Source organism: Prionailurus bengalensis, chromosome C2 (assembly GCF_016509475.1).
Source record: "Prionailurus bengalensis isolate Pbe53 chromosome C2, Fcat_Pben_1.1_paternal_pri, whole genome shotgun sequence".
In the NCBI taxonomy this organism is placed as follows: domain Eukaryota; kingdom Metazoa; phylum Chordata; class Mammalia; order Carnivora; family Felidae; genus Prionailurus; species Prionailurus bengalensis.
Genome location: NC_057350.1, coordinates 79,250,772 through 79,261,698, shown reverse-complemented (window position 1 = coordinate 79,261,698; position 10,927 = coordinate 79,250,772). Strand labels below are relative to the sequence as shown.

The 10,927-nt window shown below is 39.6% G+C and overlaps 1 protein-coding gene across 1 annotated transcript in view; it reads left to right on the top strand.

The window, feature by feature from the left end:
- The first annotated feature begins 206 nt into the window (after positions 1-206).
- TPRG1 (tumor protein p63 regulated 1) overlaps positions 207-10,927 on the top strand; it is a 141,832-nt gene continuing 131,111 nt past the window's right edge. Inside the window, exon 1 of the mRNA XM_043594609.1 lies at positions 207-442. The gene's annotated coding sequence lies outside the window, so the exon portion shown is untranslated. The remainder of the gene's footprint in view (positions 443-10,927) is intronic.

Genomic DNA, 10,927 nt, shown 5'->3' with positions numbered 1-10,927 from the left:
CAGCTAAATGGGAGCATACAGATGTCATGGGGGAATGGACAGGAGGCTGTTCCTGCTTACCCCATCAGAAGATTTCAGTCAAAGAGGAAGTTGGCAGCACAACCCAGGACTTCTTAAAGAATGGGATGACAGAGAGAGAGAGAGAGAGGTGTGTCACCGTAGAACAAGAAAGGCCCCACCCACAAACCTGTCTCTGACAGGTTGAGTTCCACCCTGTAAACATCCTCAATCCTTTCATTTGCCCCTTTGTTTGAGGCTGAGCACGTAACTCTCAACCCACTTGGTGAGGCAGGGCTCAGACTGGGGGGTGGCAACACAAGGGCACCCTCATGTTAGGCTTCATCTGAACCAACTACACTTTCACTGGCCGCTATCTGTGGTCTGGCCCTCTTCATCCAAGAAAAGAAAGAAAAGTGCCGAGAACCAACCACAGCCTAGACAGGTAAGGCCAGGTGGCTTGTCCCTGGTGCAAAGAAATGGGGTTTCTCTCTATGAATCTATTTCTCCTGCCCCCTGGCTTGGGTTTCTGGTCACCTCTACCACTGACTTGCAGTTCCTTCTAGACTTGTAGTTTTCCACGACCATTGGAAAGTCCTCCATTTGTCCTTACTGCCCAGGGTTGACGAGGTTTGTAGACCAACGTTTTTCAGCCTATAAAATCACTTGACATACTTATCTATATATTGATTTTGACCTCAACTGCCTTATAAGAGCAGTAGGATAGGTATAATTTTCTCTATTCAGTGGCTTAGTGAACTGAGGCTTAGTGAATTGAAGTGATTTGTTCAAGTATGATCAGCAGGCTAAGGCCAAGATTAGATTTGATTCCTCCTTCTCTCTCCCTCTTCTGTACCACCCAGCAGGTCATACCTTATCTCAAAAAGCCAAGACAAGTGAAAGGGCTTCCTGAACTGTCAAACGACAAACAAAAGGTGTTATTTCCTTGCAGGCGGGTTGGGAGGGATATTTTTGGACTCATCAGAGACAGATTTTATAATGAAACATAGGCTTCACCAAATAGGGACTATTTCTAGAGAACAAATAAGAATATGTATATAAAGAGGCCTCGCAAACTTGAAAGTGACATGCAGATGTGGAAAATGGTTCCATACAGCCTGAGACTTGCCCTAGCTCTCTGTATGAGAAAGAAGGCTTGCATCTGGGACTGGATGACACTCTCCTAATGTCAGCAGGAGCATTATGAGACGCAGCTCACAAAAGCCCTAGGGAAATATTGAGCTTTTCAGTCTTCCTGTGGTATGTGGAAAAACAGATCTCGACGGGGGAGAAACACCCCCAAATCCTTTCAAATTGACTCCTGCAATTTCCTCTCTTATGACAGCTATCATTATATCTCATTGTTCTATAGTTTTAAGAAAATCTCATCTTCAGTGATTATGTAGTTTATTTTTTAAGCTGCTAATTTTAGCTATAATTTTCCCTTCATGCTCAAAAGGTTGTATCATTCTTAGTTGTGGAAGGAAATGTTTCGTGTGTGTGTGTGTATGTGTGTGTGTGTGCACGTGTGTGTCTGAGTTTGTTATGACAGTGCTAATATTCACCCCCATGAGCCTACCACAATGTGGTGGGTTGCGTAGCTCCATCTCTGGCAGATTTCTATATATTCTTAATGTTTGTCTGGCTGTAAGGGTCTTGAAGAAATCATTTAATCAATTACCTTATTCAAAATAGAGAAACCGAAGGCCCAGGAAGATGATACGATGTGCCCAAGGCCACACAGCCAGTGATCATTAAAGCTGTCAGTCAAACACACGTTCCTACCTTCTCACTGCCCATGACGCATAGGGAATGGTGCAGGGCATCCCACAGCAGAAGCAGGAGCTGTATCATTTTGGGGATTATACCCAGATGTCCTTCACGATGTCTTTCAGTTAAAAGTTTTAGAGTGCTTTGTCCTTTAGCATTCAGGGGAAATATAATGCCCTGTAAAGTAGGGGACTTGTCTAGAGAAGCCTCTCTCCTTATTAACTTGGTTCTTGTGGAATCTTTCTTTCAGCCAAATTCTGGAACTTCTTAGGTGTAAGGTTAGGAGATTTGCAAGTACGGGTGGCGTCTTCTTTCTCTTCAGCCAGTCTAGGTCTTTGTATCTTCTAAAGATCGTTGATCCCTCTAAAGAGGCGTCACTCCGTTCAGATGGTTGTAATGCCGGTTGATCTTTAAATCAGAATTGTAGAATCTAATGGTAGGGTTGAGCCTTAGAGTTCTTTTAGTCCTCAGGCTGAAGACCAGTGCCCACAGGTGGGCCCAGCATTCGGCTGTGTTTTGTTTGTGGTACGGTGCTAAACAAAATTGAACCAGTTGTAAATATTTATCATCCAGGAAATTCCTTGTAAAAATTCAGGTTGATATATCTGAAATTTCTTTTTTTTTTTTTTTTCAGAAAGATCAGAAGGTCTGGTTACAGGGGTCCACATACTCACGTGGAAAACACATCGGCAGGGTCTGGGCAACATGTGTTTCTTGTAGATGAAGCGTGTATTCTCCAAATCTCCACATCCCTGTGGGACCTGATTTTAGCTATCAGGATTTGCATTTGTCAATGCTGGTCTCTTCCAGTCTGTCATGTGCTCAAATCATTCTGTTTCAAGGGAAACCTAGTTCCGTATAATGATAGGCCAGACCACAGATCAATGTCACCAGGGAAGAGGTGAAATTAATTCTTTGGCCCTAGCCTCTTGTTATTTGAGAGGTAGGAAGAGAAATGATGACTTCAGCAGATCATGCCATTGGCCCTCATACCTACCCAGGATATTAAGCCAGATGTCGAAGCTCAGTGACTTAAGAGCTTAAGTATTCAACTACCTGACACAGTTCCAGCATAACCTCCAGGTGCCTATAAGAGAAAAATTGACAAGTGCAGGATAATACTCTTTACTCAATAGATCAATGTCATAAACATAAGAAAAGAAATTATGATGTATGATAACACATAGAATGCACCACAATGCCCCGCATTCCCAAAGAATACAGAGCAAATTGCTGAAATTCTGGAAACTAGCCCAATAGTATGTTTTCTATAATCCATTAACTAATAAAATAATCACTTCTTGATCACTTATGGTGTATATCGCCCTAGGCTGGGGGATTTAGGGGTGAAGAGCAATGAAACTTCCCCAAAGGGGCTTACTAATAATGGAAGTGTTCACATAAATAACCATAACGCAAGATATCATAAATGCTGCAAGAAGAAGAAAGCCAATGTTGTTGGTTTCACTGAGTAAAGAGATATTCATGGAAACTGTAGGCTGCCATCAGGATGGTTAGAAGGAGGAAATGGCATTTGCCGTGGGCTTTGGACAGATAGAGGTGGGAAGAGTTTCTAGTAAAAGAAAAATTAAAGCAAACTCATAAGTCAGTGCTCTCTGAGAAGATACTATCTGTACAAGAGAGAGAGAGAGCTAGAGAAAGAGAGTGCACGCACATTTGTCGTAGCTATACATAGCCCCAGTGGGCCTGGGGGAATCGAGACTAGAAATGTGGGTCTACACCAGATCTTGGGTGCCAAGTGACAGGCTACAGGCTTAAGGTCAGACACAACACGATGGATTTGAGGAACATAGCAACTATTGACCAGACATTTAATCCCAGTTCATGGCTATCAAAATCTATAATTTGGCAGGACAGAACATTTGTGTAGGTATCACTAACCTTAGTTTTAAGTTTTTCAAAAGAATTAAGGGGTAAAAATAGAATTGAGTGCTTCTAAACACAATGGACAGTATCAGATGCTTAGGGAGAGAGGCAAAGTAGTAATATACAGAATGATTAGAAAAGTGGATGAAATTTTTAAAAAGACTCGTTGAGAAACTTGTAAGGAATATTTGGACTAAAAAAACATGGTTAAGATTTTTCTTTCTTTTCTTTTTGTAAAGCAAGTTTATTCCTCTGGGTTATCTGAAAGTTAGGAAAGTGATGTTGCGTAAGTTCTTAACTTGTGGGATGTGGAGCATTATTTTTAGTTGATAGACTTTTTCCTTTGGTCTGGGAAGCAGTCACATCCTAAGGAATAGTTATAGAAAATTCTTGGATGTCCTAGCCCTACACTCTTCCATTAAAACACTGCTGGAGAATTCCACAAATATATGAATGTTTTACTCTGGCTTACAGCATTCCTGATGGGTTGAAGGGAAGGTTTTAGTTTTGTAAAGGACTCCACTCATCACCAGAACAATGTTTCTGCACATACTACAGGTATTTGTGTAATTAACCGAACTTTTCTCATGTTATGTGCATGGTTGTATGTGAAATTGTTTCAGAATTATCTCAAAGACCTGGGCTTCAAGGGAAGTAGGTAGGTGATATGACACAGAGTAAAATGAGGTATCTGAAAAAAATTCATTCCTTTAAAGCTATTTATTGAATATCTGTTCAAAACAAACATCTCTTCAAGTTTCATTCGTTTGAAACTATTTATTGAATATATGTTCTAGGATTTGGGAAAAACTCAGCAATGAAGAGAGAGAAATAATCTCTGCCATCAAGTAGCTTATGTTTCTAATGAGACAGATGGAAAACAAACACATTAATCAGTAAAATAGACAATATATGAGATATAGAGGAAAAATAGGGAAAAGGATAGGAGGTCTTGGAGAGTTGAGATTTTGGAAAGGGTGCTTAGGAAGAAATAAGTTGTTACTTGAGTGAAGATCCTAATGATACAAGGGAATGAGCCATGTAAATAACTGAGGAAACAGCATTCCAGACATCTGGAAGAGCAAGTGCAAAGGTCCTGAAACTGGAGCCAGTCTGCTTGGCCTCTTAAAAGAAAAATGCATACAGTGAACTCAGTGGAAAAACCTTTGGAAATGGAGTAAGAAAGATGATGGTGGGAGTGGGGATGGAGACGACAATAATGCAGGCCCAGTAGGACACAATAAGGATTTTGACTTTCACTCTGAGTATGATGGGAGCCATTTGCAGAATTTGGACAGAGGAATGACATGGTTTGGCTTACATTTCAAAGGGATCCCTTGGTCTGGGTGTTGAGAATAGATGAGGGTGGCGTGATGAGAAGGCGGGCAGAAGCAGGGAGATTCATTAAGGAGGAACTGTTATAATCCAGATGAGTGATGTGGAAGCTTGGACAAGTTGCTAGTGGTGGAGATGACATGTGTTTTAATTGTGTGGTTGAGATTGACTGAATGGGGAATAATGAGACAGGAAGAAGCTAAGGATGACTCTAAGACTTTTGCTGAGCAACTCGTAGAAAGCACTGGCCTTATATCTGAGATGGAGAAGACCATGAGAGCACTGAGTTTTGAAGGAACACTGGATTACTTTTGGACAGGTTAAGTTAGAGATGTCGAGTAGTGAGTTAATATAAAAATCTGGGGCTCAGTGATTATATCTGAGCTGAAGATAAAAGACGGAAGTAATCAATATATACATGATATTTACAACAATGAAATTAAATGAGATCATCAGGGCCGCCTGAGTGGCTCCGTCGGTTAAGCGTCTGACTTCACCTCAGGTCATGATCTCACAGTTCGCGAGTTACAGCCCCGCGTCAGGCTCTGTGCTGACAGCTCAGAACCTGGAGCCTGTTTTGGCTTCTGTGTCTCCCTCTCTCTCTGCCCCTCCCCTACTCACGCTTGGTCTCTCTCTGTCTCAAAAATAAATAAAAACATTAAAAATTTTTTTAAATGAGATCATCAAAGGAGTTAGTATAGATGAAAGAGAGAGAGAGAGAGAGAGAGAGAGAGAGAGAGAGAGAGAGAGAGAGAATGAGAGAGATTGATTGAGTGGTTGATTTGGATGCTGCAAGGTTTTGGGTTAGGAAAGTGAGGAGAGTCCAGTCAACAGTGTACCAAAAGGGAAAAGGCATGGCGGGAGCAGCTCTATGTCAGCAGAGAAGAGGTTTCTATCACTGAAATTATTTAGAACCTCTAGCACACAGTAATAAAAAGCATTTTTCATTTATATTTTCCATGGATAGTGCACCCCTATACCATCTGCACCCTGGAGCAGACCATACCTTCTATTCCCACTACCCTCTATTTTTTCCTCTGGTTCCACAGGAACCAAGAAAAAAATGGAGAAGGAGCAGCCAGAGTGGAGGGCCGACACTAGGTGAGCACCGTGTGCTCTGGGGTCCAAGTGCAGAAGCTTTCCGAGGAGAAGAGGGTGGTCAGACGGCACAGATGCTACTGAGAGGTGGAGAGAGATGATGTTAGTTATCTGAACACGTAACAAGCAGTGTGGCTGGGTAGGATCAGGAGAGAATGGAATAAGAGAAATTAGAGCTGGTGAATATAGGATGTTCTTTTCGAAGAGCTTATAGGTAGAGGGATCCAGAGAGAATGGGAACAACATGGAGGGGAAAGAGGGAGGTTTTTTTCCCCCTTAAGATGGGAGGGAATTATAGAAATGTACTTTTATAGAGCTTGTAACTTGACTGATACACATACAGTATTTTCTTTATTCTACCTCTGTGAAGTAGTCTTAGTAGGGGTAATCATCTTCAATTTTTTCAGGGAAAGAAAATAAGGCTCGGGGGTTGAAGTCATCTGCCCAAAATCATACAGCACACTGCTGAGAGATGGGACTCAAATCTGAGTTCTGCAAGTCAAATTCATTGTTCTCTTCTCTGCCACTGCCTCATACTAAACACAATTTCAAAGATCATGTATAGCCTTAGAACTCTCTAGAAAGCTCTACAAAACTTTCACTTTGTAGTTGTTTAAACACCTTTCATACGGTCCAGGAAATTCACACTTCACAGCAATGCCTCCTGAACTGCAGGTGCTGTCATACCAGATGTAGGATGTCTGGGGGCATGGGAGGAAACAAGAGCTCAGCATCTGTATCAGTGAATACTTGTAATGTTTGGAAAGAGTCTTCCAGGTGTGGTCAACACAGGACTTCATGTGTTGAACCATGCTGGAGGATAAGAATGCAATTTCATATGCCTGCAATCTTGGATGGATTCTCATATAAATCTCTTCCTCTAATAGTGAATTTATACCTCTTTACTGACACCATACATCCTTAATATTGTCTGCTGCTTTCTTTCCACTTGAAGGTCATTAACTGTCAAAGTTATTCCTCTTTACACGGAGCTCCAACCATATATATCTGGGTCTTCAACACTACCTGGGTCCCAACTGGGACATTAGTACTCTAACAGGGACCCATTGAAACACATATTATTTGATGCAGCCCTGGCAAATGCATGTTTATAATAAAAAGCTTTGCATATCATTTGTCTTCCCCAGTGGCAGCTGTTCTTTCCCATCATTCATGGAACCAAAAGGCAACTCCTAGAGTAAAATGTAACCCTTACCTTTTAGTGGTGGGTCATACTGGGCACTTGGTGGCTATTTAGTGTTTTGCTTTGTGTAAGAACTCTTAGATCCATATATATCCAGATGGCTCAGCATGACTCTGCACCGCCCCTAGAATGTTCCTTTGCACTTTATACAGATTACTCTCTGTCATTATCCAGCCATCTTGTAATTATCTATTGGTAGATCCGATTCTTTTATAGACAATTTACTCCTTAAGAATAGAAATCGTATTTGCAGGTTTTCTTCTAGTCTCCATTTCTCTGTTTCCCCCAGCATAGTGCTTGGCATAGAGAAGTTTCCCCCAAATGCATTCAAATTAATTAATTAAGTGAAACATTTTGCACTATGTACAGTTCCACTATGGAGATTAATCTATGTCACACAGGAAAAAAATAGAGTACCAAGTTCAAGATATTCTTATATGTAGAATTACCGAGTTAGGCAATCATACCTGCAATGTTTGAAGCCAGCTGGTGTGGTTCATTTCGTTCTGTAGTCAGGGATACGCAAACCTTTATTAACTGATGTGTCTATTTTGAAAATTTTACACCATCATTACATACACCCATAACTTTCAGTAGAGCTTATGTAATAATTAAGATCTATTGACGTTATAAACATTTGTTTAATTATTAATGTATTTAATGAAATGAAGAATTTTGTGTTAAGACAAAAACTGTGAAGCTAATAAAACTGTCCAAACATACACAGACACACTCAACCTTTCAATCTCACCCTTAAAGCATTGCAAGTTAAAGCAAATATTGGACTCATTGAAACCATTAATTGCAAAACATATATTTTTTTAAATTAAAAAATTCTCTCCTGACATGCAGGAAAATTGGATATATGGGTTTTTTTTTTTGTTATTTTTATTGAAGTATAATTGACATATTAGTTTTTGGTACACAGTGTAGTGATTCAATACTTGTATATGTTGTGAAATGATCACTGGAATGAGTCTAGTTAATGACTTTCAGCATACTTAATTACAAGATTTTTTTCTTGTGATGAGAACTTTTAAGATCTTTTAGTAACTTTCAGATATGCGATAAAGTATTATTAACTGTAGTCACCATGCTGCACATTGCATCCCCATGGTTTGTTTACTTTATAACTAGAAATCTGTACCTTTGATCCTTTTCACTGATTTACCCACCCTTCAACCTCTACCTCTGGTGGCTACCAATCTCCATCTGTGAACATGGTTTTTTGTTTTTCTTTTAGGGTGTTGTTGTTGTTGTTGTTGTTGTTGTAGATTTCCCATACAAGTGAGCTTCATATTCTACAGAGACAAATTATACTACGTTTCTGAGAGGGGTAATTTGGCCACGTATACAGAACACTTAGAGTGCAAAACTCTTAGACTCTGAAAAAAGGAAGGGTTTTAAAAAGTTTTACGTACGAGGATCATAGTCATTAAAAAAACAAAGTAAAAAAGCAGCAACATGAATAAAAAACAATAGGGCATGACTCAAAAAAATATAGATGATTGCATAACAGAACCTACACAGCCAGTAATATCCTGTTGTAGGAAATTATTTATTAACTGAGTAGTTTAGCATAGTGGTAGAAAACAGGGCCTGAGGTTTGAGAGAACTTTGATCAACTTGGAACTCTTATCACTTACTAACTGTGTGACCCTGAGCAAATTCCTCAATCTTTCTGAGTTTCAGTGTCCTAGTCTGTAAAAAGGGTAATTCTAATACCTGGACCACAGGGCTGTGGTGAGCTTGGGAAATGAGCCAATGCAGTTAAAGACAAGTGTTTAGCACACAGTATACTCAATATTTTAAGTGTATGTACAATGTATTACTCCATATCTTACGTGTAAAAGGCAGCTTTTGAAACAATATTTACAACATGTCTTCATTTTTGAAGTAAAAGAAAAGATACTATCTACAGATAAAAGTAGAAGTCTTAAAGGATACGCATCCAAATTGTCTACTTTCATTTTCTCTGCATGGTAGACTTAGGGGAAGATTTCTTCTCCTTCCTTTGCTTTTGTGTATGACCTGCAATATAATAAGAAGAGTTCAATGGTTCCAAATGATCATAAGCATCAGTCCCTGTAGATGAACTTCTATCAATACAGTGACTTGAACATTGTCAAGTCATCAAAATCTCTTTGAACCATTGTCATCAAGGCCATATGTGGGTGTTGGGTAGTGCTAGTCTTATTACCTTCAGTTTCCCCTTGCTCCTCTGCCCTTGTCCTACTGCCATATCCCATGTGGTATATACCATAAACATTCATTAAGCATACTTCTCTTGAGAGCATAGGGTGTTGATACTGGGGTAGAATACAAAGCAGCACAAAGGTTTCTAACCTAGAGGAGCCTATAGTGCCTCTGAGGGAAAGGAGTACTTAGCTTATGGTGCTGGTAATGCTTCATTTTGTTGACGAGACCCATATCTCAAGTGAGTTTGGATAGCCAGCGAAGCTTCTTTAAGGAGGTAAGGTGGAACCATTAGAGGGACTTTAGAAGCAAGTCTATTTCCATAGCCCACAGGTATAATGATCTCTGACTAGGATGGAGCCCTTCCAAGCTCCCTATGTCACCATTACCTTTGATGAGATTTCTTGTACGATTACCTCTTTTCTTTCCCCACCGTTTTCTGAGGTCCTAGATGTTTACTCTTATATTTCAGTAAAGTCCTTTTGACCCATAACCCTATAACTCTGACTTTTATTCACTTGATATACATCTTGAAACGTTATTTTTCACATTTTTATTCCCTCAATCCTAAGTATAATATATGTTCAATGCAAAAAAAAGTTAGAAAATTTAGAAAAATGTAAAAAGAAAGTAAAAATCATCCATAAGCCAGTCATACAGAGATAATCATTCATAACATTTTGGTGCATGTGTTTCTAATACATGTGTGGGTGATTTTTTAATATAATATTTTATAATCTGAACTTCTGTTTCATAATAATATATCTTTCATGTCAATTTAATATTTGACTACAGGCTTATGCTGTGACATCTTTTACAACCTCCTCCTCCTAGAGAAGCTCATTTTAACAGTTCAATGTTAATTTCTAGTATTTTTCTTTGCTTATTTATATATATTTCAGGTTTTAAAAATAGAACTGTAGTGGGGCGCCTGGGTGACTCAGTCAGTTGAGCGTCTGACTTTGGCTCAGGTCATGAACTCATGGCTCTTGAGTTACAGCCCCACGTCAGGTTCTGTGCTGACAGCTCAGAGCCTGGAGCCTGCTTCAGATTCTGTTTTTTTCTCTCTGCCCCTCTCCCATTCACTCTCTGTCTCTCTCTCTCTCTCTCTCAAAATAATAATAATAATAATAATAATAATAATAATAATAATATAACATTTAAAAAATTTTTTTAAAAGCATAGGTTATATATAGCTTTGGACTCTGCTTTTTAACTTAACATTATTCTGTGAGTTATTTTAAAGTTTATTTATTTATTTTGAGGGAATAAAGGGGAGGGGGCAGAGAGAGAGGGAGAGAGAGAATCCAAAACAGGCTCCATGCTCAGCACAGTACCTGATGTGGGGCTTGATCTCATGACCATGAGATCACAACCTGAGCTGGAATCAAGTGTCAGCCGCTTGACCGAATGAATCACGCAGGTGTCCCTATTCCGTGA